At 41.7% G+C, this 4,906-nt stretch overlaps 1 long non-coding RNA gene across 2 annotated transcripts; it reads right to left on the reverse strand.

Moving 5' to 3' along the window:
* Positions 1–1,249: 1,249 nt before the first annotated feature.
* On the reverse strand, positions 1,250–3,439 carry LOC147269980 (uncharacterized). 2 transcript variants are annotated; one of them, XR_015115657.1, is made up of 3 exons: positions 2,434–3,439; positions 1,569–2,228; positions 1,250–1,270 (listed from the first exon to the last, which is right to left on the reverse strand). It is a non-coding gene; the product is annotated as an uncharacterized LOC147269980 (long non-coding RNA). The 2 variants fall into 2 exon arrangements; XR_015115656.1 differs by having other exon boundaries at positions 2,391–3,439.
* Positions 3,440–4,906: the final 1,467 nt, after the last annotated feature.

Below are 4,906 nucleotides of genomic sequence, written 5' to 3' on the forward strand. Positions count from 1 at the left end.
TCTCTCTGCAGGGTCCAGTCGTCCCTCCCTGCTGCTGCTGCTGGTTTTTCTTGAAGTTCATTGAAAATCCAAGCAGAAGCAAAGTTGATGTGAGTGACATCATCAGAGAGAAGCTGCTAATCTGATGAAGGACCACAATCAGGATGAAGAATTGGTGATGAAGATCACAACGTCATCAGCAGAAAATATGAATCCTAGTTCTTCTAGTTCTAGTTCTTCTCATCAAGCCTGTGTGTGTGTGTGTGTGTGTGTGTGTGTGTGTGTGTGTGTGTGTCAGCAGCTCCCAGCTGCAGCAGTCAGTTCAGTTTCACTTCAGTGTGACTGAGGGAGGTTTTTGTACGATGGTTTTTCACAGTGTGAACACCCCCTGACTGTTGATGCTGTGAAGACTCTGACAGTAATAAACGGCTGCATCTTCAGCCTGAACTCCACTGATGGTCAGAGTGAAGCCAGAGTTTGATCCACTGCCTGAAAAACGAGCTGGAGTCCCTGATGCTCTCGAGGTGGCCCAGTAAATGAGAAGTTTAGGAGGTTCTCCTTCTCTCTGCTGGTACCAGGATAAACGGTTCCCACTATAAACATCCTGACTGGTTGAACATGGGAGGGAGACGGAGGCTCCTGGAGCAGATCTCACTGCTGCAGGCTGAGTCACGGTGACCTCTGTTGTGCGCTGAAGAGCGAATTGGTCAAAAATAATGATAATTGATAATTATGAATATAATTATCAATTAATAAATAAATTAATAATTAATATTAATATTAATTATTCGGGGCACCACCCTGAAGAGTTCAGGGAAACTAAAAAACGACCAAACTTGTAACAGTTACCAGTCTCTAACAGAGTTTATCTACTAACAGTCAATATTCTGTAACATTAACGACCAAGGGACAGCTCTGATGTTGGAGGATGAGATCAAAGCACTGCTATTGCTGAGACACGTGACCACAAGTTGGTACACAAAAGACACTACGACTCCTCTCTTATAATAAAAATATATTTATTAACACAGTGCATCCATCAATCAGCAACACGTTGGTACAACTGTTATCTAACCAAAAGACACAAGTGATAATATGTGTGTGTGTGTGTGTGTGTGTGTAAACATGTGTGTGAGGGAGTAAGGAAGGGGAGGGGGGGGGAGTCTGGTTGCCTAGCAACCACGTCGCGTCACAGCGAGGCTAACAGCTAGGCTAGTTAGCTGAGGCCAGCTAGCCGCTAGTTAGCACCGTGGAGGTAGAACTTATGGAATGTTAATAACTCAGCGTAGCGCTTAGCAAGAGAGAGAGAGAGAGAGAGAGAGAGAGAGAGAGAGAGAGAGAGAGAGAGAGAGAGGACAAAGGTAAACCCAAAAATGTGTGTGTTAACACACTTGTGCAGTATTAATAACCGGTAACACCTTCTTGAGAGGTCACGGTTATTAATAACTAACATCAATAAATAATATATAATTCTATGTAATTTCTGCTAATTACAGGACTTCGTCTCATTAACAGAGCATTCATAGACATCATACAACACACTAAGCTATTTCTCTGCCCAGAAAATGCCTAGTTAAGGGAATCCTTACTTGACCCGGTGGAGCGGTAAGGGATTCAGTTTCCATGTTCCGGAGCGCGGTTCAGCTCAACTCGGAGGGCAGCAGAGCGGCGGCGGGGCAGCCTGCAGGGTCTGCTGGAGTTACTGGTGGGAAGGATGAAGAAGCTGGGATGAGCTTTCTTTCACCAGGGACCAGTTCACGCGGACTGCGTGGCTCGACGGTGGCTTCTCTGGACGCTGTGACAGGAGGGAGAGAGGTGTCCTTGTGGAGTCTCTGTCATCACTGCACTGCCCACTTGAGGTCCAAGTGGAGAACCGGAGAGGTTGAAGACCACTGGAGAGGTTGAACCTTCTGAAGACGCTGAAAACCACCAAAGAGAAGAAAACCACCGAAGAGAAAGAATCTTCTCCGCACTGAATTTTTTATGTGTGAGACAGATGATGTCACTTCCCGTGGGATGGTACTGGCTCTCAGCCAATAGCACTTTGACAGGCAACTTCCGGTCAGACTGACTCACAGGTTCTTGGAGGGTGGGGGCCGTGGCCAGAATCATCACCCCTTTTTACAACCCTTTGTTCAAGAACATGTGGCCACTTGAATTCAGGCTTTGAAAAGGGGTGTTAGGCCTCACAGGCCGAAAGCCTTTCTTCAGCTGGACTAACTGCCACATCTCTGAATTAATCTCTTGGTCTGGTTGAGTTGGGAAAAGAGTTGCTTAAAACCTCAAAATGATGCTACAGTGATGTAGTGAGAGTTGCTACGAACCTCAAAATGATGCGACAGTGATGTAGTGAGAGTTGCTACAAACCTAATAAATGATGCTACAGTGATATAGTGAGAGTTGCTACTAACCTCAAAATGATGCTACAGTGATGTAGTGAGAGTTGCTTAAAACCTCAAAATGATGGTCCACAGCAGCCCAGCCTGGAGGGAATTCAGCTGGAAGTTAAGAGTAAGATATTTTAAAACTCCTTTGATAATAGCTAGTTACGACAGCAACTGTTCCCCCCTGTGCTGGAGAGGTTGTGGCATAACAGGGGACTTTTCCCACATCTTCTGGGACTGTCCTAAATTGGTAAAATTCTGGGAAGAGGTGAAACGACAAATAAGTGAGATTTTAAAAATAAATAGACCAATTGAACCACAGCAACTGACTTTGGGTACAGCATCAATAATTGATTTAGGGAAAAAACAGGTGTTTTTGCTAAGGGTTCTTCTGTTAATTGCACATAAAATGATCACAGTAAATTGGCTCAAACACCACCCACCCACCCTGGACCAGTGGTACCAAAGGCTTAAGGATGTAAACTGCATGGAACGCATAACAGCAACCCTACGACTTCAGACTGACTTATATCTTGAAAAATGGGCACCCGTTATAATGTATTTGGAGAGATGAGAATATTGTCTCTATTTAACTGGGCTGGATGGTATTTTTATTCCTTGTTTTATTTTATGTTATTTTATTTTATTTTTCTCCCTCTTACTATTGTGGACATAATTAGACCTGCAAAGAATATTGTGTATTGAGTACCTTGTCATAGGGTTTTGGAATGATGTGTGTGACTCTGTCAAGGAACCTGTTCTAATAAATGTTCCAAAAAAAAAAAAAAATGATGGTCCATTGATGTAGTAAGAGTTGCTACTAACCTAAGAAATGATGCTAAAGTGATGTAATGATAGTTGCTAATAACCTAAGAAATGATGCTACAGTGATGTAGTGAGAGTTGCTACTCACCTCAAAATGATGCTAAAGTGATGTAATGAGAGTTGCAAAAAACCCAAGAAATTATGCTAAAGTGATGTAATGAGAGTTGCTACTAACCTAGGAAATGGTGCTACAGTGATGTGGTGAGAGTTGCAACGAACCTAAGAAATGATGCTAAAGTGATGTAATGATAGTTAGAGTGAGAGTTGCTACTAACCTCAAAATGATGCTGACAGTGACGTAATGACAGTTGCAACAAACCTAATAAATGATGCTACAGTGATGTAATGAGAGTTGCTACAAACCTAATAAATGATGCTACAGTGATGTAATGAGAGTTGGTACTAACCTAAGAAATGATGCTGACAGTAATGTGGTGAGTTGCTTAAAACCTCAAAATGATGCGACAGTGATGTAGTGAGAGCTGCGACTAACCTCAAAATGGTGCTACAGTGATGTAGTGAGAGTTGCTTAAAACCTCAAAATGATGCGACAGTGATGTAGTGAGAGCTGCGACTAACCTAAGATATGATGCTACAGTGATATAGTGAGAGTTGATACGAATCTCAAAATGATGCTACACTGATGTGGTGAGAGTTGCTATGATGCTCAAAATGACAGTAATCTAGTGAGAGTTGCTTAAAAACTAAAATTGATGCTACAGTGATGTAATGAGAGTTGCTAAAAACCTAATAAATGATGCTACAGTGATGTAATGAGAGTTGCTAAAAACCTAATAAATTATGCGAAAGTAATGTAATGAGAGTTGCTAAAAACCTAAGAAATGATGCTACAGTGATGTGGTGAGAGTTGATCGTAATTTCAAAATCATGCTAAAGTGATGTAAAGAGAGTTGCTACAAACCTAAGTGATGCTACAGTGATGTGGTGAGAGTTGATAGTAATTTCAAAATATTGCGAAAGCGGTTGAATGAGAGTTGCTACTTCCCTAAAAAATGATGCTACAGTGATGTAGTGAGGTTTGCTACGAACCGCAAAATGATGCTACAGTGATGTAATGAGAGTTGCTACGAATCTCAAAATGATGCTAGAGTGATGTAATGAGATTTGCTACAAACCTAAGAAATGATGCTACAGGGATGTAATGAGAGTTGCTACAAATGTCCAAATGATGCTAGAGTGATGTAATGAGAGTTGCGACAAACCTCAGAAATGATGCTACAGTCATGTGCTGAGAGTTGATAGTAATTTCAAAATCATGCTAAAGTGATGTAATGAGAGTTGCTACTTACCTAAGAAATGATGCTACAGTCATGTGCTGAGAGTTGCTACGAACCTCAAAATGATGCAACAGTGATGTAATGAGAGTTGCTACTTACCTAAGAAATGATGCTACAGTGATGTGGTGAGAGTTGCTACGAACCTCAAAATGATGCTACAGTGATGTAATGAGAGTTCCTACGAATCTCAAAAATTATGCTACATTAATGTCGCGAGAGTTGCGACTATCCTCAAAATGATGCTCCAGTGATGTGGTGAGAGTTGCTACTATCCTCAAAATGAGGTGACAGTGATGTAGTGAGAGTTGACACTAATATCAAAATGATGCTGACAGTGATGTGGTGAGAGTTGCTACGAACCTCAAACTGATGCTACAGTGATGTCATGGGAGTTGCTACAAACCTAAGAAATGATGCTAC

Source organism: Aulostomus chinensis, chromosome 1 (genome assembly GCF_037954235.1).
Source record: "Aulostomus chinensis isolate RoL2024-O1b breed Wild chromosome 1, RoL_Achi_v1.0, whole genome shotgun sequence".
Taxonomy (NCBI): domain Eukaryota; kingdom Metazoa; phylum Chordata; class Actinopteri; order Syngnathiformes; family Aulostomidae; genus Aulostomus; species Aulostomus chinensis.